The 23,550-nt window shown below is 42.0% G+C and overlaps 2 long non-coding RNA genes across 2 annotated transcripts in view; both read left to right on the plus strand.

Moving 5' to 3' along the window:
* Positions 1-4,323, plus strand: part of LOC124884536 — a 38,090-nt gene extending 33,767 nt beyond the window's left edge. Inside the window, exons 3-4 of the long non-coding RNA XR_007042460.1 lie at positions 3,858-3,886; positions 3,974-4,323. This is a non-coding gene — a long non-coding RNA (uncharacterized LOC124884536). The remainder of the gene's footprint in view (positions 1-3,857; positions 3,887-3,973) is intronic.
* Positions 4,324-17,673: 13,350 nt separating this feature from the next.
* On the plus strand, positions 17,674-19,028 carry LOC124884747. The gene is made up of 3 exons (XR_007042495.1): positions 17,674-17,916; positions 18,164-18,278; positions 18,363-19,028. It is a non-coding gene; the product is annotated as an uncharacterized LOC124884747 (long non-coding RNA).
* The last annotated feature ends 4,522 nt before the right edge of the window (positions 19,029-23,550 follow it).

Genomic DNA, 23,550 nt, shown 5'->3' on the forward strand with positions numbered 1-23,550 from the left:
GTGAAGGTACCATTAATGTTGAAAGGTACATACAGATTTTGGAGTAACATATGTGCCATCCATGCAATGTCTTTTTCAGAGACATTCCTGCTTATTTCAGGAACACAATACCAAGCCACATTCTTCACATGTAATAGTGTGGCTTGATAGTAAAAAAGTGCTGATTACTTCCACCTCTCTTGCCTGCTCAGACGCTTTTCTTCCCAGCTGCCTGCTTGCTTGCATTCTTTTACTCTTAACTTTTTATCTCTTAGCCAAAATTACGGAACAGTTGGACTAAAACTACTTCATACCAGTGACTCTCAAGGATTATTATTTTTTTTTTTAAAGGATTTCAAATCGAACCTGAAAGAAGGAAAAGTCGGTGCCAGCAAAACAGCACAAGATGCCTACCTTTACCACAGAGGATTTCGACAAACATTTACAGAAATTGGCTGTTTTGGAGATGAAAATCTATTGACTAAAAGTGAATGTTGAGGTTAATATGGGGTACAGCAATTATTCAACTCTGCCTGTGATCCCAAACAGTGACAGCCAGCTCAATGACTCAGCCAGCATACAGAACACTGAGAATAAACCACTGGCAGCCTCCCTGGCATGTTTTAGGCACAAGGCCTAAAAATCAAGGAAGACGACTCACTGGAAGATCTCGGCAATTAAATAAATCAGAATGGCAATCAGAATTACAGAGAAATTACGTAAACAGCAAGCTGATGTCACAACAACTGATAGGAGTGAGACAGCTAGAAATTATGGAATTCCCCTCCACAACAGATTTGCCCCACTACAGAATGAAAACCAGGAAAATGATCCATCTTCTAAGAACAATAAAAGGTATGAGAACAATCTTCATTCTAAAATGTCTTTTCCTAAGCTGTCAGAGAAAGAGCACCCCACCAGGCCAAGGACCCTAATAGTGGGCAACACAGTTTTGAATTGGTTTAAAAACTGAGTTATGATTGTTACCAGTAATGTGGTGCCCAATATCTCAGAGAATATTCTGGCAATCACAGAAGAGCGACCGAATATAGAAAATCTTATCATACACTTTGGAGCCATGAATGACGTAGCTAAGAAAAAATCTGAAGTATTGAAAGAGGATTTTATTTTTTTTAAGAAAAAAGACACCTTTTCAAGCAAGACGGTTTCTGCATGAACAAGGCGGGAGCCAGACATTACATCTAATCTCTTATATTCAATAAATAATCTGCCAGCAGCCTTGACCTTCAGCACAGAACATGGAGTATCAACACCGATAAAGCTGCCACTAACATCTCCAGGAGAGATAGAGATAACCTGGCAGTTGGCTGAGAGAGAGAGTTCATCAAAAGGTCTCCCCACCAAATTCTGTGGGAAAAGTTAACATAAGTGGACCCCCTCGTTAAACCCCCCTCATCCCAGACCCCGACCCAGACCGCACAGAACTCTACCGTCTCCAGTGAGCACGGAATTTGCTTTACTGGACTTCACTGATAACATGAAAGAAGTTTTTAAGATCGGAACCCAAATGACTCTGACATCTTCTCCATTCAACACCCTCTATGGCCCAGGCCTTGTTACTAAACCAACATCTTTCAAAAGCTGCAGAGCCTCACCACCTGTTAATCTATCTCCTTCAAATCAGGACTTTCAAATCACTTCTCTGTTTTATGATCTAGACCACAGTGGTAACTCTGTCATTAGCAATCTATCTAGGAAAAATTTGGGCTCCTGATGGGAGATAGTCGTAAAATCTCTGTGCTTACACGTGACAGAAAGAACAAAGCTAAAAGGATAAGAGACAGTAATAATAAACAAATGTAAAAGCCATATACACCCAGACACAGAGTTAATATCAGCCACTAAGTCATATAAACTGGCTTTATTGAACATTAGATCACTGTCAGGAAAATCATTTTTAATCAATTGACTTCATTACTGACCACGATCTTGATGTTATGTTTTAACAGAAACATGGTTACATGATCTTAATGACACTCCCATTCTGATAGAGTTGACGCCTCCAAACAATTTTCTTTGTGAGAGCAGGCAGTAAAGACAAACTAGTGGGGTGGCCACGTTTTTTAACGATTCACTAAAGTATAAAAGGTATTTCTGATCAAATTTGACTCTTTTGAGTATATGGCTCTCAAGGTAAAGAGCCAGGTCCGAACCATGTTCTTGAATATTTACAGGCCTCCCCCAAAAATAAGTCCAAAACAAACTTTTTTAGTGATTTTAGTGAGCTTTTAGCTGTGGTATTTTGAATATGACTGTTTAATTAATGTGGGAGACTTCAGCATTCATATTGACAATCCTGTAGACAGAAGTGCAATAGAACTATGTGGCACTCTTAGAAAGTTTGGTTTGGCTCAACATGTTTAACAGCAAACGCACAAACAGGGACATATTTTGGACTTGATCATCACTAAGGGTCTAAACATTGTTAAGGTGTCTGTAACCAATGTTGCACTATCTGACCACTTTTCTATTATTTTTGAAAGAATCAACTCCAATGCCCTGTAACACTGTAGATGAGCTGGTAGATAACTTTCCTTCTAAAATCTTGGACATAATTGATTCAATTGCTCCAAACGGTCTCGGTGGAGAAGAGTTCCACCAGTCAGAAATGAAAAAAGGTAGTGTCAAAAGGGTTAGGATTAGGGAACCTTGAGTCCAGTCTCCACCTGGAAACTCCACAGGTACAACTTACAACAACTTACAACAAATGTGTGAAATTTTTCTTCTCTGAAATCATCAGCAAAAACATTAACAATGCTCATGCCTTTTTTGCCACAGTCGACAGGTTAACAAACCCTCCTGTAACTGTAGCATCTGAACTCCACTCTACCAGGGCCTGCAAAGAATTTGCTAACATCTTCACTGAAAAAACCCAAAAGATCAGAGGGGCAGTCAGCATATCCATTTTTAGTCCAGTCATGGTCGTAGCTGAGGACACCAAGGTCCGGACCTCAGTATTTTTCTGCTGTGTATATTCATAAAAAAATAATCAAAACAATGCTTTTGAACGAAGTGGTTCTTTGAACAACTCCACCAGGTTACTGTAGGAGGCGCCACAACTATGTAAGTCAGCCAAACTCAATGTTTACAAAGAAGAGTGCAGCTTTACATACCCTACCGCAAAAATAAAGACCAGAAGAAGAAGAGTGCAGCTGACGGTAAAACAGAGGTAACTTGCTAAAAATATTCTACTTGATTCTACTAGACTTAATGTTCTTCTTCAAATAACAGTTCCCTTGTCTTCACCCTTCATAACACTGTTTAAATTTAGTTGGAATAGTTACTGCCCATTGACAACGTTGTTTGATTTGCGCAATTTTTGTTAGTAGCTGTGACAGATTAATGATGTTTCTATTTCAATAGCTAATGTTTCCATCCATTAAATTAAGACAGAAAGTTTAATTTATTTATTTTTTTAATTTGTGTTTTTTTTTTTACTGGCTTTATAAATTAACACGGATCCCATGTTTATTTAATCCAGATGATAAAAGGAGATTAAATAGATGGCTGCTGTCCATCGGCTCCAGCCAAGATACATTGCTGAGACCCATGTCCTTTTGTGGTTCAAGACAAACAAAAATTGACCGCCCTTTATTATATTCACTCTAGACTAATAATGACCTTGGATAGATGTGTTAGGTTATTACAGTGACATCCAGGCTAAATTTGACTGCAAAGAATACAATACCAAATTACAGTTTCATTTTTAAATGTATGTATTACGTAATAAAGCACACTTTGTTTATGTTTGTGTTCTTTTAAAAAAATATTTCACTGAGTCAAATCTAAAATGAATTCAGACTTAAAGACTTACTAAGGCAGGTGGATAACTTTAGTCTATGTTTTTGATTTGTCAGGAGAGACAGCTGAGAGTGTCAGCTCAAAGGTAAAAAGTATGCTAAAATCTTGTTTTGAATGTGCTTGTGCAGTGTGAACAATCAACATTAATATAAACTAATTCATGTCATTTCAGTGAGTCAACATAGTTGTGCCCTGAGTCCCCTGTTGCCTCAGATGATGTCACTCCCCATGGATTCACACACACAACCACCCACACACACGCACACACAAATATATATCGAATTCAAGCACTTAGGTTTTAAATAAATGCTTCCATTTTAATTAAGTTCTGGTATTCTTTGTAAGTGATGTGCAGGGGGAAAATGAGTGGTGGACCTCAGTACTAAAGTTGTCTCCAACTAGAACTGATTTTGACAAAATTTCCCAATTTCACCAAATAAACTACGAAAACCTAGAAAAAATCGACAGCAACTAAGCTTTTCTTCCTGCTGTCTTGATATTATACCCACTTTCCTTAAGAAAGCTTTGCCTGCCATAACGTTTGATTTAACTCAAATAATAAACACATCGCTTTTGTCAGGTGTTTGTCCCCAGGCCCTAAAAACAGAAACTATCAAATCATTATTGAAAAAGAGCAACTTGGACAAGGTGCCACTACAGAACTACAGGCCTATCTCAAACCTCCCCTTCATCAGTAAGATTATTGAAAAAGCCGTGTTTCAGCACAACTACCTAACAATGACCAGCCGCTTCCACGTCTTCCAGTCAGGCTTCCATGCCCACCACAGTACAGAGACTGCCCTTGTCAAGGTGTACAATGACATCTATATAAATGCAGACTGTGGAAGAACCACAGTGCTGATCTTATTGGACCTTAGTGCAGCATTCAACAGTGTTAAACTCCATTTTATTGGAGCGCCTGGAAAACTGGGTTGGCCTTTCTGGTACAGCACTTGATCCTACTTAAAAGACAGATACTTTTTTGTGTCAATAGGTAAATTGACATCGGAGACCACGAAAGGGTCTTAGGGCCCCTCCTATTCAATATCTACATGCTCCCCCTAACTTAGATTATAATACAACAAGATAAGTAATCATAACTATGCAGACGAAACACAGCTTTACATTAAAATGTCACCAGGTGACTATGAACCCATTTAAGCGCTTGGTAAAAGCTTAGAATAAGCCAATGCATTGATGTGCCAAACTTTTCTTTAATTGAATCAAAACAAACTGAAGTAATATTTTTTTGGACCAAAGGAGGAACATTTCAAATTTAGCACACAGCTTCAATTAATATAGCTAGAAACCACCAATCAGGCTCGAAATCTGGGTGTAGTGATGGACTCCGACCTGAACCTTCAGTGACACATAGACAATAACAAGGCCAGCCTTTTATCACCTAAAAAACTTTTCCAGGATTACAGGACTATTGTCTCAGCAGGACCTTGAAAAACTAATTCATGCGTTCATCTTTAGTACAATTGATTACTGCAACAGTGTCTTCACAGGTCTGCCTAAAAAGTCGATCAGACAGCTGCAGTTGATACAGAACGCTGCTGCCCGCGTCCTCACTAGAACTAAGAAAGTGAAGCACATCACCCCGGTTCTAAAGTCCCTACACTGGCTCCCCATATCTGAAAGAATAGACTTTAAAATAGTTCTGTCAGTCTATAAATCACTCAATGGCTTAGCACCAAAATATATTACAGACTTGTAGTCCGTGTCCCAACCACCCAAACCTCCCAGGTATTCTGGCACAAATCTACTCTGCATACCCAGAACCAGAACCAAACATGGAGAAGCAGCTTTTAGATCTTATGCTCCACTAATCTGGAATAAACTTCCAGAAAACTGTAAAAACGCTGAAACCCTATGTTGCTTTCAATCAAGATTAAAAACGTATTTGTTTATAGTGGCCTTTGACTGTGCTATCTAAACATTATTAAAGTTTTCAGTTCAATTTTCCCTTCATTTTCTTCTCAATCATTTATCATTAAATTTTCATTTTTTAAAATCTTTTTTATTATCAGCTTATCTATTTAATTATTCATTTTTATTATTTTTAATTATTTGTGTTTGTTAATTATTTAATTACCTTTATGCCACAGTTATGTACTTTTCCTATTATGTCTCTTTCTGTTTTTTCATGTACAGCAATTTGAATTGCCTTGCTACTGAAATGTGCTATAAAAATAAACTTAACTTAACTTGCCTTGCCTTTGCCCTTGGCCCTTGGCCCTGCCCTGCCCTGCCCTGCCCTGCCCTGCCCTGCCCTGCCCAAGCTGGGATATATGCTATGACACTACCACATATGGGCCAGTCAGACCACCTGTCCCTGTTTTTAATTCCTGATTATTACCCCCTTCAGAAAACCACCCCACACGAAAACTGCAGGACTGCTTTGACAAAAACATTTTTGAAGATCCAGACCTGGAGGTGTTTACAGGCAATGTTCTACGTTATGTCAAGAACTGCATAGACACTGTTACTGTGGAAAACGTGCCCGAGTCTACCCCAACAAGAATCCCTGGATGACCAGAGAGGTCCTGCAGCTCCTAACGGAGAGAAACAACACCTTCAGGTCAGGAAATAAGGTTCTCCATAGCACAGCTTGAGCCAACCTGAAGAGAGACATCAGATAGGCCAATTCGTACTATAGGAGGAGGATTAGCGACCATCTGGACAGCAACAACAGCAGGCAGGTGAGCAGGGGATTCAGCAGCCCACCAACTATGACCAGCCTAAGTGTTGATGATTGTGACACCTTGCAGGCAGAGGAGTTGACCCTGTTCTTTGCTTGCTCTGAGGTGGTGCTACCACAGGAAGATGCACTACAACCTATTGCCCACAGCAGCTTCACCCTCACTGTGGAGGAGCATAAGGTGAGGCGCACCCTGCAGGCTGTAAGGCTGAGGAAGACTGCTGGACCCACTGGTATCACAGGACAGGTGCTGAGGGACTGCACTGACCAGCTGGCATGAGTTCTCACCAGGATTTTAACCCTTTCCCCTGTCCCAGTCCACTGTCCCACCCCGTCTAAGATCCTCCATCATTGTCCTCCTGCCCAAGAAACCCCACATTTCCAGTCTTGCTGACTACTGGCCAGTTGCACTGACGCCAGTGGTCATGAAATGCTTTGAACGTCTGGTAAAGGCTTACATCATATCACTCCTGCCCAAACGTTTTGAGCCCCACCAGTTTGCCTACAGGACTAATAGAATGCAGTAGCCACAGCCCTCCATGCTTCACTGTCCCATCTAGAACAGCAGGTGAGCTAAATGCGGCTGCTTTTTGTGAACTATAGCTCACCATTTAACACCATCATCTCCCACAGACCCCTGAACAAACTGAGACATTGGACTGCCACACTTCATCTGCATGTGGATCCACAGCTCCCTGTTGTGTCACAGTCAGGGGGTCAGACTGGGTCAGCATACATTGTCGGCCCGCAGCCTCAGCACCAACTCTCCACAGTGTTGTGTGTTGAGCCTCCTGCTCTACAGCCTCTACACCTGTGACTGCACCCCTGCTAAGTTCACAGATGACACCACAGTGGTGAGGCTCATCTCTGGGGGGGATGAGTCCACCTATAGGGACGAGGTGGAGTGGCTGACAGTGTGGTGCACAGAGAGCTACTTGTTTCTCAACATCTCCAAGACCAAGGAGATAATAGTGCACTATAGGAAAAAGAGGACGTACATTTCACCACCGATCATCAGTCGGGACTGTGTGTAGAGGGTGGCTGACTTCTGCTTCCTGGGAGTCCACCTCGAGGAGGATCTGACCTGGAGCGTGAACACCTCTGAGATGCTAAAAAAGGCCCAGCGGATACTTTACTTCCTGAAGATTTTTAGAAAAACAATAACATACTGCATCTGTGTGTGGTATCCCAGCTGTACAGTGGCTCAGAGAAAAGCGCTCCAGAGGGTCATTAACGCAGCCCAAAAGGTGAATGGATGGCCTCTTTCCACACCAGAAGAACATCACAGTTTTCACTGTTTCCAAAAAGCCCAGAACATTACAAAGGACTTTTCTCATGGGGTTACGCTCCGTTTGAACTGTTGCCCTCACGCAGATGCTACAGATCTTTTAAAGCAAGGAAAAGCAGGTTCAGCAACAGTTTCTATCCAACAGCAGTAGCTAAATGCAACACAGCCAGAATGTAAAGGAAGATGCAGTGATGGAAATCAAAAATTAGAATGAATTTATGTGTTTTTATTTTATCTTTTTAATAACTGTCTTTATTTTTCTATTTTACCTACATTATTTATTACTGCTGGCCCCATCTAGCCAAGACCTACAGCATTCACTGGGGCGGTTCACAGCCGAGTGTGAAGCAGCTGGGATGAAGATCAGCTCCTCCAAGACCGAGGCTATGGTTCTCGACCGGAAAAGGGTGGCTTGTCCTCTTCAGGTTGGAGGGGAGTTCCTGCCTCAAATGGAGGAGTTTAAGTATCTTGGGGTCTTGTTCATGAGTGAGGGAGGAATGGAGCGGGAGATCGACAGACTGATCGGTGCGGCTGCTGCAGTAATGGGAGCGTTGTGCCGGTCCGTTGTGGTGAAGAGAGCTGAGCCGAAAAGCGCAGCTCTCGATTTACCGGTCGGTCTACGTTCCTACCCTCACCTATGGCCATGAACTTTGGGTCATGACCGAAAGAACGAGATCCCGGATACCAGCGGCTGAAATGAGCTTCCTCTGTAGGGTGGCCGGGCACTCCCTTAGAGATAGGGTGAGGAGCTCGGCCATCCGGGAGGAGCTTGGAGTAGAGCCGCTGCTTCTCCACATCGAGAGGAGCCAGTTGAGGTGGCTCGGGCATCTATACCGGATGCCTCCTGGACGCCTTCCTCGGGAGGTGTTCCAGGCATGTCCCACCGGGAGGAGGCCCAGGGGACGGCCCAGGACACGCTGGAGGGGCTATGTTTCTCGGCTTGTCTGGGAACGCCTTGGGCTCCCCCAAGAGGAGCTGGAGGAGGTGTCTGGAGAGAGGGATGTCTGGGCGTCTCTGCTGAGTCTGCTGCCCCCGTGACCCGGTCCCGGATAAAGCGGAAGACAACGAGTATGAGTACGAGTATTTATTACTCGTGCACAGACCAGATAGCTTTTTTCTCTATTTCTTTTACTTGTGACAATGACAATAAGGGACATTCTATCCTGATTCTGAAGATTTTTAGGCATTATATCAATTTAAAGAAAGTCAAAATGTGGTGTTTGTGCTGGTCAAAATCATCTGAAATAATGACATTTGTTTATCTGTATTAACACAGAGAAAGCTGGGACAGTGTCAGTACAAAAAAAAAAAAAAAAACATTCAGAGAGTGACAAAAAATCAGGATTTCCATAAAAGAGATTTACTAGCATTAACATTTTAAACATTGTTGGAACATCAGCAGTGTCTACTTTTGTGTAAAACATGTATGTACAGTTCCCCTTTATTTTTTGTAATGTATTTGTAATGATTATGGCTTACAGAAAATGAAAACCCAAAATGCAAAGTGTCTCAGAAAATAAGTATATCACATGATATGTACAAAAAATATTTTAAACAGAAATGTCAGTATTCCTAAAAGTACATCAAATTCTATGCACTCAATGCTTGGTTGGGCCTTCTTTTGTATGAATTAAAGTGTCAATGCAGGGGGAATGGAGGCAATCAGCTTGTGGTTCTGCTAAGGTGTAATGAAAGCCCAGATTGCTTTGATAACGGCCCTTAAGGTCATCTAAATTGTTGGATATGATGTCTCTCAGCTTACTCTTGACAACAGCCCGTTGACTCTCTATGATATTCAGGTAAGGCCAGTATGGGAAAGCAGCATGTCCTGCTGGAAATTCTAACAGCATCTCCATAAAGCTTGTCAATAAAAATAAGCATGAAATGCCAGAGCATTTACTAGTAGATGGCTGCGTTGACTGTGGATTTCAGAAAACAGTGGACCAACACCAGCAGATAACATGGCAACCCAAACCATCACTGACTGTAGAAACTTCACATTGGACTTCAAACAACATGGATTCTGTGTCTGTACACTCTTTCTTCATGATCTGGACCTTGATATCCAGATGAATTGCAAACTTTTCTTTTGTATTTAAAGGAGGACTTTGAACCATAGCCTAGTCCTTTTTCTCCTTAGCCCAAGTAAGACACTTCTGACGTTGTCTTTGGTTCAGGAGTGGCTTGACACGAGGATTGTGACATTTGTAGCCCATGTGTAGGATTCACCTTTGCTTAGTGGCTCTTGATGCACTGACTCCAGCCTCAGTCCACTCCTTGTGAAGCTCCTATAAATTCTTGAATGGATTTTGGATTGCAATCTTCTCAAAGCTGCGGTTATCCTTGTTGCTGGTGGACCTTTTCCCACCACGCTTTTTCTTTCCACTTAACTGCATATGAATATGCTTGAATACAGCACTCAGAGAGCAACCCGCTTCTTTTGCAATGACCTTTATTGGCTTACCATCCTTGTGGCAGGTGTCAATGACTGTCTTCTGGACATCTGTCCAGTCAGCAGTCTTCGCCATGACTGTGTAGCCTACTGACCCATACTGAGAGACCATTTAGAGGCTCTGGAAACCTTTAAATAGCTGATTAGGGGGTGACACCATGAGTCTCCAATATTTTACTTTTTCCCAATGTTCAAATTTTCTGATACACTGAACTTTGAGTTTTCATTATTGTAAGCCATAATCATCAAAATTACAAGGAACATGGCTTGAAATAATTCATCCTATGTGCAATGATTCAATATAATATGAGTTTTGCTTTCTGAAATGAGTGACAAAAATATTTTATCTTTTCACGATATTCCAAATAGATGTAGCTGTAGATGCATGTCAAACATTGCTCTTCAATATATCTATCAGTAAATGTTTCTGCTAGTTTAGAACTCTGCAAGCTTTTAAAAGCTCTAATCACCGCTATTCTAATCTAGCTTTGTTTAGGAACATTCTTTCTCTCTCTCTTTTAAAAATGCTATCTAATAAAAGAAGGAAAACAATTGGCTGTTTCTCTGAGCGGAGCTCTAAACTCTCAGTCAGATGAATAGAGTTGGACAGATATCTGGACAGACTTAGAGATTTACAGAATCACAACCAAGAAGAGAGCACGATCAAGATCCTAGACATGCCTGATCATTTTGTTCTAAGATTGGATGCATAATTTTTCAGTTGAATCTTCAAGGATCTAGCCAGCTTGGTTTTGTTTACCTTCGTGGACCTGCAAAAGAAACAATCAAGCGCATCCAGCAAGATTACTTTTCAAACACCAATACATTCAGATGCCAGTACCAGGATGTCACCATTTGGCCAGTCTGAGGGTGACCTCCAGACTTTTGATAAAATTATATATTTGACAATCCTTTGAATGTTCATTCTCAGTTCCTTGTGGAATTTTCATTTGATTTGTTTGAAATTCAGGTTTGTTTACTGATTTTGTGTTATAAGTGGTCACTAATAGTTTAATTGTTGATTCTGTGGGTTAGTAGTCCCAATTCAATTATTCAGTTTTAATGTTATTTTAAAAATAAATGTATTTTTATAATATTTAAATGTCATCTCTTTCTGTAAAGTAATCAATTAGAGCTCACTTATTAAGTACAAGAATTTACCCTGCAGATGTATTGCTGCTAGATTTCAGACTGATACTTTAATAATTAGAGTACACACATTTTTTTGATACATATACATAATTATGTACTCTTATCAACAGCTATAGTTAATGGTCCACTTTTGGGGACTTTGTCATACACATCCTTACATCTAAAGCTGTGACCACATGATGTTTATGTCTGACACTGATTTCCATCTGTCTAGCTCTCACTATCTCCCTCCTTCTGTCTCACTCTTTCATACACTCCCACCCTCCATCTTCCTGCTTCCCTCTCAGTAATGAGCTTTCTAATCTCTTCTGTTGAATTGCCTGGCAGACACAAGCCCTCTGTCTGCTGAGCCAGTGGGTCTTCTTCCTGTGCAGGTGTACTGCAGAGAATGCACAGCAGGTGCGAGCCGGGGAGCAACAACGCTGTGCTACAGGTTGACCCTGGAACGACAAGCACGCTGATCCAACTGTTAGCATTGGATGTGCAGATATGACAGATTTGCTGAATATGGCAGGACTGACTAATGCTGTGCACAGTAAAGATGTCAGATGCAGGAGTTTGTGGCTCATAAATGTGGCTAGCCAAGTATAGCAGAAACTGCAATAGGTATAGCAGGTACCAAGGGCACTGGGGAACTGGCAGATGGTGTGCACAGAGAATAGTGCATGGCACATGCTTTGGGCAGGATTAGCATGGCTGGAGTGGTTACTGTGATAGTGATCATAGTGTGATTGCATGCAGTGTGGTGGGACCTGAGCCCAAGGTATGTGGTCAAATAAAGACTCTGGCCAACACTCCCTGACCTTCATTGTGATTTTTACACTGTCCCATGTTGCTGAGTCATTATTAGTTTTTGATAGAAGGTATCATCTCTCCCCTAGTTGCTGGCATCTCTTTATCAATGTTAACTGGCTTGAAATTAGCATATGTTAATTAATGATATTTACTTCAAATTAAAGATATGAGTGGTCCCAGAGGGTTTCCTGTTCATCTAATTAGAACCAATTAGCTGCAATTAACACATGTAAATGAGACCGCAATGTGTCCAAAATAAACAGTGTAGAAGCTGCTGCCCTGATTCCCTAGTGTTGTCGAATGTGCACAAGCCCTGTGGTTTCTTATGAGGACGAGAACTTTGTGTGTAAAACTGCTGTCAATTAACATTAACAATTGTAGCATGTATTGTAACAGATCAGGTGAAGCATACATACATTCCATCTAAAAACAAATACCCCTTAAATACTTCTGCACTCCCACTTCCTGTCCTCAATATCTTTTCTATTTTTAGAACAATCTGCCAGACCAATTTGTTTTACAGACCATTCTATAAAGTGAAGAAAATCCTGGAGGTGTATTAATTGAAATTCAGTTGATAGCACATCTTGTTTGGGTCTATACCACCAGCCATGCTGAGTGTGCAGCGAAATCTCACACAGGGAAAATTGCCAGGAAAGGAAAGGATGTAAACAAGAGCGAAGGTAGGAAATAAACAGAAGCCATTCAAGCATCTCCAGCATCTCACCATGCTATTTTAAAAGTGTGCTACCAGCTTTTCTCATAACTTTGACAAATAGTGTCATATTTAGTAAATCTGGTATATGTTTAATCAAAGTCAAAATGATTTACAAATCTTATATAAATTAATAATTTTCTAAGTTACAATAAAACAAAGACATTTTTTACTGGAATTGACCAGGTCTTTACACTAGTGGAACTGCTTAGGGACCTGGGAGTTTGGTTTTCTGGTCCACATTTGTTTGTGGATCTGGAGAAAGTTTATACTGGTGTCCCCTGATGCATTTTCTCTGGGGTGTTGGGGGTCCTTTTTTAAACCTATCCTGTCCTTGTATAACCATAGCAAAAGCTGTGTCTGTATAAGTGAAGCTTGTTCCCAGTGCTTGTTAAACTCTGCCAGGGCTGGTCCTTGTTAACAATCCTGTTTATGGGGCGCGGTGCTGGCGGTGTAGGGGTTAAGCGCATGACCACATATAGAGGCTATAGTCCTCGATGTGGCCATCCTGGGTTCGAGTCCTGGACCCAGCGACCTTTGCCGAATGTCACACCCTCTCTCTTTGCCCCTCTTTCCTGTCTGCCTACTGTTGAAAAATTAAAAACAAAGGCCTCTAGTGCCAAAAAAGTATCTTTAAAAAAAAAAACAATCCTGTTTATGGTGTTCATGGACAGGATCTCAGGACATGATTGTTGATAGTGGGCTGCAACTTTGGGAATCTAAAGGTCTTGTCTTTGCTTTTTGCAGATGCTATGGTTCTATTGGCGTCTTCAGTCCATTCAAATTCAATTCAAAAATACTTTATTAATCCCAAAGGGAAATTAAATGTTGTTGTAGCTCATATTATGAAGGTTTCTTCAAAGAGTCGTTGTAGATGCTGATGGCTGTGGGCAGGAAGGATCTCCTGTAGCGCTCCGTCTTACAGCAGATCTGAAGAAGCCTCTGACTGAAGACACTCTGTAGGACACTGTTGTAGGACAGTCTCATGAAGAGGATGCTCAGGGTTCTCCATAATGTTCTACATTTTATGAAGAATCCGTCTTTCCACAATGATCTCCAGAGGTTCCTGAGGAGTCCCCAGAACAGAGCCAGACTTCTTTATCATGACCTTCTACATTGACTGGAGCAGTTAACAGCTTAGTTACAAGTGCTTGGGATCACTCAGAAACGTTTACTGGATGCTCTCAGTGGGGATCAGTCTCTGTTTAGGTATATTGTTCAAGAGTGATGGCGGAATGGAGCGGGAAAAAGATTGAGGCCTTGTCTGCAAGAATGTGGGCACTTCTTCAGTCTGTGATGTTGTAATACGAACTGATGCAAAAAAGTAAAGTGGGCAGCCATCTAAGCACTTTATTCTCAGACTGCGGGTTTACTGGTAGTTACTAGTGTTTATAAAAGTAGAATTGGAGCCAGATCTTTTAGTTATCAGGCCCCTCGCCTATGGAACCAGCTCCCAGTTTTAGTCCGTGAGGCAGACAACCTGTCTACATTTAAGACTAGCCTTAAAACCTTTTGATAAAGCTTATAGTTAGAGTGGCTTAGGTTATCCTGACCTATTTCTATAGTACTGTTGCTGTAGGTTTAGGCTGCTGGTGGACATCATGGTCCCCTCGTTCTTATACCTTCTCATACTAATCTCCAATTTTACATTATCTGCTGTTATTTCAGCATATAATTCCATGTTCTCTCTGTGTTTTTTCTCTTTCTAGAAGCTACACCTGGCTCTGTATTTAGCTGTGACACCTTACTGGAAGGGGGCATCGGCTGAGCTACTGCTGCCAATGACTTAATGTTCTCCTTCTACAGATGGTACACTTGGCCCTGTCTTCCAGTGTTTAACCCTATCTCTCCTAGAACTAGCTATTGGCTGAGTTATTACTATGGCTAACTGTATGTGCTCTCTTTCATACTCTAGACTTAAAAACTGGCTCAGAGTTTATCTACTTAGCTGTGTTTCTCTCCTAGATGAAGTCACTGAAGAAGTTACTACTCCCTATAATGTTCTACTTTCCTTTAACATAGAAAGTTCTCCTGGATCAGTGCTCTGTGTTCTTTTGTGTGTAACTTCTGTCTGTGCTACTGTTTCTACATGCTCTTCCAGGAGGAGTGAATACTGCAAGTAACTGACTTGATGCAAACTGCTGGGTTTCCGTAGATAGAAAACTTTTGAACCAATTTCAATAACAAACTGAACTTGACTGCATGTTTGATAACCAGGATCAGTTGGAATGTATTTACTTGACCTGGAATTTGTGTGATTTGATTGAATTGAATTGAATTAATCAGAATGCTTCCAGGTCACCTCCCTTTAGAGGTTTTCCAGAACAGCAGGAGGTATATCCCTATATGGATGGATGGATGGACTATGTTGTGAAGTTATGAGGGCTGCACAATATATCGCGGATATATCGTCACTGCAGTATCAGTGTGTGTAATGTACATATCGCAAAGGACTGTTTGAAGAGCAATAATTGTTGGGTAGTATAAGTTAAGTGTTATAGACTTGCATTTTACATGCTAATGTAATATTTTGTTGGATGGAGTCTAATGGCAGCAGATGTTCACACCAGACACAAATGACATTGCCCCAAATGCTAAATGTCACAGACTGATGGAAGCACAGATGAGAAAGAGAGGAAAGAAGAAAATAGGCATACACCATAATGCCAAAAGTACAGTCTTTGTCTGTCTACATCTACATGAACATCAACTTTTATGACAGCTTATTCTTAATCTATAAGGTCCAATTTGTTGATGGATCCACCGTTGCCAGCAAAAGGAACTTTATCTATTCTGTAAACATCTTCCACAAGGTTTAGGAGTGTGTTTATCATTAGATGAGAAAACCAGTTGGTAGTACTGTTGCCTTGCAGCAAGAAGAACCTGGGTTCGACTCCCGGCCGGGCTTTTTCTGCATGGAGTTTGCATGTTCTCCCCATGCATGCGTGGGTTCTCACTGGGTACTCCGGCTTCCTCCCACAGTCCAAAGACATGCCTTTTAGGTTAATTGGTCTCTCTAAATTGCCCCTAAGTGTGTGAATAAGTGTGTTTGTGATTGTTTGTGTGTTGACCTGTGATGGACTGGCGACCTGTCCATGGTGTACCCCGCCTCCTGCCCATAGACTGCTGGAGATAGGCACCAGCTTCCCCGCAACCAATTATGGAAGAAGCAGTATAGAAAATGACTGACTGACTGTTAAAAGTGCTGACTGAATAAACTTTACTTATTCATTAGCCTACTGCAGGTACAAGGCGGTATCCCATCTTTGTATATCTATACATTCTCTTTTTATTGTTTATATTATGCTATCTTAAGAGGTTTGCAATCAACATGTGTGGCATTGTTGCCACAATAAATAACTGTGATAAAGCACACACATTGTGGTCACAGTTAAGGTAACTAACTGTCAAGAGCAAGTATAGCCTGTTGATTGAACAGGGTTGTTGTGCATGTACCTTAATTTCAAACAGTGAGCTTGAGATCAATATCCCATTTTATGCTTTGTACACTGCAGAGGACAAACGTCCTACACCTACTTCAGCTTGCTGAAGGAAGTTTTACCTTAAATACTTGATAACTACATTGTACTTTTATGTTGTTTTTATTTTTTTTGCTGGTACTTAAGCTTAAGTGAAAATTTATTAGAAAAACAAATAAGCACATATGTTAATTCATAGTTTTAGACCTATCATGGTGTTTGTGTGGCTAAGTAATACCTCTTTTGTCGTTCTCTCAGCTCTTTCTTTCTGGATTGTAGGTTTACCTAAGAGAGGTGAAATCCACAAAGAACATTGTGTGCTGTCAGTGCTTATCTAACAAAGAAACCTTAAACACTGTCTGGAGTGTTTTGGTACACAGACATACATCCTTTCATTCCACCTGGGTATTATAACTTCCCACTATATGGGTCTATTTGAAAAACCCCAGACTTCAGTTATCCATCCAGCACTGGTGAGAGGAACCCAACAGTTACGTCTGCAACTTTCCATGCTTCCTTTAATCATGAATAGATGCAGATTATGCTCCTTTTATGTCGTTCTTTGGCACTTTCACCATTGTCCAACCCCCCACTAAAACCCGTAAAGGTAAAAAATCTTCCAGCACAGAGCAGAACATAATCTTGAGTTAATCACTGTCGATGCTGCATTGACAGGCGTCTCTTTCTCTCTCTCTAACTCTCTGTCTGTATGTATGTGGTATTTAGCAAGGTTTAGCTGCGGGAGACGGTGAGCGGCTTCAGCATGCTTACCAATGTTAGAATCAGGGGTTGGGTGGAAGGTAACATTCCAAAAGGTTTTGCAGCTGAAAATACATCATCTGCTGTCTTTGTAGTGTAATAAAGAAAATGTGGAGTGTGAGGGTCGGAGGGATACTTGTACATAAGGAGCCCTCTTGGAAGCTTAACAGATCAGGAAGAGTATTATGGTATAAGAGTCTGCCGTATTTGCAGTTTGTTTTTTTAGTATTTATTTGTTTTTATTTCTCACAAGGTCTGATGAGCAAAGAACAATGTTGATATGTGGAAACTGCAAGTACATAGAAGTAATGAGAAAAACAAGACATTTTTTATTTACTTTTCACATACACCAAAGATGACATATATCGAAATGTCTTCTCAACAGAGGTTAACACATCATTTCCTGACTTTTTTACATGGGTCTGGGTCCTCAAGCTCAAACTCTTTGTTGTCTTTAATCTAGTTAAAAAAATGCCTAGCTAACATAAAGCACCATGCACTAGGTCTGGACCTTTGCTGAATCATATTTCATAATGTTTTGACTCTGTCCTACCTCAATGGCTGCCCTGTGATCAATGTCACTTTGTGCTTCCTCAGGATGGGACATTGCATCAAGCTGCAGTCTGATGAGTTCCTTATGCCTCTTTCACAAGGCACACAACAAGGTACTAGGAGGCCTTTTCACTATCCGTGTTTCTGATTTCTGAAAAGGACCAATGTGACAAGGAAGGTTAAAGTCAACCTCGTGTTGTTACAACAATCAGCTACAAAGTGAGTTAGTAACAACCTAGTTACAACTAACCTATGTAATCATAAGTTGGCTTCACAGCATAAAAGTGTGATGTAGTAATGAAAGTGTGTATGATCAGCAGCCTGTGATGTATTAAAGTCTTTCAAATGTCCGACTCTCATTTTATGTGTAACTCTCTATATTGGCACTAGGAAATTGAGTCAGGCCACGGAGCTGAGTGTAGGTTTGTTGTGCTGTGTGAGTATTGTTTCTCTTTTCCTCCACCAGGGTGCAACAGGCAGGTGCAGCCGCACAGCTGCACCACATCGGGAGCAATCACTGAAGAGCTTCTTAAGCAGCTGAAACCTTAGAGGAGGCATTGGGTTGTTCACTCTGCTGAGTGGTAATCAGACCAACAGAACCTTGCCCTGTAATGCCTTTGTGCTTTCCTGCCTAGTTTTAACCCAGCTCTATATCTTCCTCTAAGGTTGCCATGAGTGGAACTTCTGCTCTGGATAAACCTTATCCACAAGTAAGCCCTACATTCATACCATCAAGATTCAGAACCATCTTCTTGACAATAACCATTCTCTGTCATGATCTGCCAGTGTTAGGGTTTTTGAGTCTGTGTTTTGTTTATTTCCTTCTTAGCCAGTGTCAGTGTAGTATTTTTGTTTACTTTTCTCAGCCAGGTGTTTTCTGTTCATCCAGACCATTAGATTACTTCTGTTAGTTGTTACTTCCTAGATTCTTGTGTTTTATGTGTTTGTTTATATTTTCCTATAGGTCTTGCTATTTAGTCTAATTCCCATGTGTTCTGTTCAGTTCCTCGTGTCCCTGCTTTCCCTTTGCTCATTTGTTTAATTAGACACATTCCCCTCAGTCTGGGGATTTGCTGATTTTTCAACTCTGTATGCTACCCTGCTTACTTCCTGGCTCCATGTGTGTTTCACTGTCTGGCTTACCCATGTAAGTTGTTCTTGTATATTATTATCATTAAATGAAAGACTCTTCAACTCACCATGCTGCTCCCGAGCGTCAGTCTGCACATTGGTCCAAACATACCATAACGAATCTTGACATTCTAGCTCTCATAGTTAACCAATCCCAGAAGCCAGACGCCTACGGAATCCTGACACTGCCCGAAAACATAATTTCAATAAACCTGTTTAAACCTTTCCTGTTTCTCTGGTGTGCTGCTCTAGAGTCTCCTGGGTAAGAACCAAACATGACAGGACAATCCAACCAACCAGACTCCGCAGCACACTTGCTAGGGATACTGTCTCAGCAAGGCAGTTTGCTGGGCCAACATAACTCCTACCTCCAGTCCTTGCAACAACAGCAAGCCTCCACCAATGTAGCTGTGGTGGAGATTTCCCAAAGCGTTTAGGCTATCCAGAACCAACTCTCAGTGGGATCATCCAGCCAACCCGCAGCCCGTCCTCTGGCCGCCTGCCCAATACACCTGATCCTTTTTCAGGGGACCTGGAGAAAAGTAAGGGCTTTTTGTTGCATTGTACTCAGGTGTTCCAACAAGCAAGAGGTTTTTTTCTAGATGATGCCAGCCAAATCGCTTACATCATGGGCCTCCTAAGAGGACAGGCATTAAGGTGGGCTGAAACACTAATTGACAAGACAACCATACAGTACTTCACCCTAACCCATTTTGTAGATCTCAAGAAAACATTCTCCCTTAAACACAGCAATTAAACCCTGGCCCAGAAGATTTGGCATCTCCAGCAACAGCAGCGCTCCGTAGATGAGATAACAATTGAATTTCGAACCCTGGCTGCAGCATCAGGGTGGAATGAACTGGCTCTGAAACGTGTTTTCAGAAATCCACTAAATGAAAATCTAAAAGACGAATTAGCGAGCCGAGAGGAACCCGAGACCCTGGATGACCTGGTGAACCTATCTGTCCGTATTGATAATATGTTGAGAGACTACAAGAGAAGAGGAATCAAACTAAAATGGAATCCATAAGTCATCAGCTTGTCATGAAATCACCAGAGGTGAAAATAAAACCTGTTGTTCTCTCCCCTCATTTCTCCCCCATTTTCACTTTCTAACCATCCCAGATTCCATCTCAAATTACTCCTCTGTGTTGAACAAGACCAAATTCCTGTCCTGGCTCTCGTTGACTCAGGTGCTGAGCAGAATCTCAGTAGTCCAGAATTAGTTAGAGAATTAAACATCCCGACAACTGATCTGACCAACCCATTAAAGGTGTCTGCCTTAGATGGCAGCCCTTTAACAATGGTTCATCTGGAGAGTCATCCTCTCCATTTCATTGCTTCTGTAAACCATTAAGAACAGATCTCATTCTTCATCTTCACCATAAAAGAGGCCCACATAGTCTTAGGGCATCCATGGTTAAAACTCCATATCCCTCATTTAAACCGGGCCGACTCAGGCATTGAGTCATGGAGTGAGCAGTGTCATGTGCCCTGTCTTCGCTCTGCCACCGCCTCCAGTCCTGTTCAGTCTAATCCCTCCAAGTTTCAGCCTGATTTGTCCCATGTTCCTCCCCTATACCATGACCTCAATATGGTCTTTAGTAAAGACCGTCCCCTGTCCCTGCCACCACATCGCCCCTATGATTGTGGTACTGACCTACTCCCTGGCACTCTACTACCATTTGGTCACCTTTACAATATTTCAGGAGCTGAAAAAGAAACTATGGAGAACTATATGCGACTGTGGCTCAGTAGGAAGAGTAGTTGTCTTGCAATCGGAAGTTTGTGGGTTCAATTCCAGCTTCCTCCTGCTGTATGTTGATGTGCCCCTGGGCAAGGCACTTAACCTCAAGTTGCCTACTGATCTGCGTATCAGTGTATGAATGTGTGAGTGCGATTGTGTGAATGTGGCTCTACTGTAAAGCGCTTTGAGCGCTCTGTATGACTGGAAAGGCGCTATATAAATTCAGTCCATTTACCATTTATATAAATTATTCTCTAGAAGCAGGCATCATTTGACCATCATGCTCTCCTGTCAGTGTGGGGTTCTTCTTCATCATCAAGAAGAAAGATAATTCTCTAAGACCCTGTATTGATTACCAAGGATTAAACCAAATAGCCATAAAGAATAAATATCCGCTGCCCCTCCTGGCCTCCACCCCTGAAACTGTACGAGGCGCCACTGCATTCACAAAACCTGACCTTCGAAATGCTTAACACTTGGTTCAAATCAGAGATGGCAATGAGTGGAAGACTGCATTTAAGACCCCTTTGGGGCATTTTGAGTTTTTGGTTATGCCTCTTGGCCTGACCAATGCACCAGTGGTCTTTCAGGCCCTGGTAAATGACGTCCTGAGAGATTTCATCAACGTCCGCGTGTTTGTGTATCTGGATGACATTCTTATCTTTTCAAAATATCTGAAGTCCCACACAATTCAGGTCAGAAAAGTTATTCAGTTGTTGGAGAATCGCCTTTTTGTAAAAGCTGAACAGGCTTTTACAAAAATAACAGTCCACAATAACTTTTCTGGGCTTCAATCTAGCGAGCGACAGGTCCAGGCAAGATCCAGGCATGGGTGGACTGGCCCAGACACAAGACTAGAAGGGAACATCAAAGGTTCCTAGGGTTCCCAAACTTCTATAGAAGGTTTATCAGAAACTTCAGTCTTTTGGCATCAACTGTAATGGGGCTCACATCCACCAAGACTCTTTTTCATTGGACTCCTGACACAGAAAAAGCTTTCCAGATCATGGAGAGGTTTTCCTCAGCACCCATTCTAGTCCACCCTGACCCAGAACTCCAGTTTGTGTTGGAGGTAGATGACTCCAATACTGGAGTTGGTGCTGTCCTCGCCCAGAAATTCACCAATGACGACAAACTCCATCCCTGCGCATTCTTCTCCAGGCGCTTCACACCACCGGAGAGAAATTATGATGTGGGGGACCGCAAACTGCTACCTATCAAATTAGCTTTAGAAGAGTGGCGTCACTGGCTGGAGGGCACATCCCTCCCCATAATCATTTGGACTGACCATAACAATCCGGCCTACCTTCAGTCATCCAAATGCCTTAACTCCCTTTGGTCACTGCTCTTCTCCAGATTCAACTTTACCATAAGCTACAGACCCGGCTCCAAAAGCACTAAGCCAGATTCACTCTCTCGACTGTTCTCCTCTGATGAGGATGACCCCAAGCCAGAAACTATTGTCCTGCAGTCCTCTGTTATTGGTTCCCTCATTTAGGACACTAAAGAGCTCGTCTAAAGAGCTCATGAAGACGAACCAGATCCTGGAGGAGGACTCCCTAGTCGCCTCTATGTTACATTTGCCACCCAGTCCCAGGTCACACATTGGGCTCATGCGTCTCTCTTCTCGGGTCATTCCGGTTCCAGTCGGACTATCGCCTTTAATCTAAGGTACTTCTGATTGCCCACTCAATAGAGATCTGGTCGAAAACGTCAATTCACGTCCCATGTGCGCCCGCAACAAGAACACCCATCAAGCCCCAGCTGGTCTCCTCCAACCACTATCCATCCCTAGCCGATCCTGGTCCCATATCCCTTGATTTTGTCACAGGTTTGCCAGCTTCACATCACAAAACAGTTATTCTCTCTGTTATTGATTGTTTCTCCAAGGCAGGTCACCTCATCGTCCTCACCAAACGCCTTGCCTTTCACCGTTGTTACTGCCAAGATCCTCCTGAACCACATTTTCAGAATCTACGGACTTTCCATAGATATCATTTCTGACTGAGGCCCTCAATTTATATCACAGATATGGGAGGATTTCTGTTCCATCCTTGGAGCTCAACCTGAACACTCCTCTGGTTTTCATCCACACACTAACAGTCAATGCAAATGGTTAAATCAAGAGAACACCCTGAGATGCCTTTGCACCAACAACCCGCGAACCTGGAGTGAGAATCTCCTTTGGGCTGAATACGCTTGTAATTCTTACTTTTGTAGGTGACTGTGGCTCAGTAGGAAGAGTAGTTGTCTTGCAATCAGAAGAACAATTAGTTCATGTTGGAGCTCTGAAATAGAATGCTTAGACCGTGAGCTACGATCATGAATCAGTGTTTTTTACTTTCAGGGAACTTAACGTAAACTTTTCGTTAAGAGTAAATTGGAACAACGCTACACATAACATACATTATAGATCATAGTGAAGCAAATTCTGAAAACTTATTCCTAAAGCAGGAAAAGCCAGCATAAACAGATATTATACAGCAAATATGCTGTGCACTGAAAACATGATTATGTGCTCAGTGAAGTGTGACTGTGGCTCAGTAGGAAGAGTAGTCGTCTTGCAATCAGAAGGTTGTGGGTTCGATTCCAGCTTCCTCCTACCATATGTTGATGTGCCCCTGGGCAAGCCACTTAACCTCAAGTTGCCTACCGATCTGTGTATCGGTGTATGAATGTGTGAGCATTAGTGAGAGTGATTGGGTGAGTGTGGTGCTAGTGTAAAGCGCTTTTAGTGGTCTGCATGACTGGAAAAGCGCTATATAAGTTCAGTCCATTTACCATTTTGCTGCCACTGGTCTGTCACCGTTCAAGGCATCTCGGGGTTATCCCTCCTCCCGTCTTCCCCTCCAGAACCAGTTCTTCCCTCCGTCAGGACCCACTTCAACTGTTGGAACATCACCAAGATGGCACTCCAGCAATCATCTCTCACCAATAAAAGACTCAGGGATCTGAGGAGGAGACCAGCTCCCATC

Source organism: Girardinichthys multiradiatus, chromosome 18 (assembly GCF_021462225.1).
Source record: "Girardinichthys multiradiatus isolate DD_20200921_A chromosome 18, DD_fGirMul_XY1, whole genome shotgun sequence".
Lineage (NCBI taxonomy): Eukaryota > Metazoa > Chordata > Actinopteri > Cyprinodontiformes > Goodeidae > Girardinichthys > Girardinichthys multiradiatus.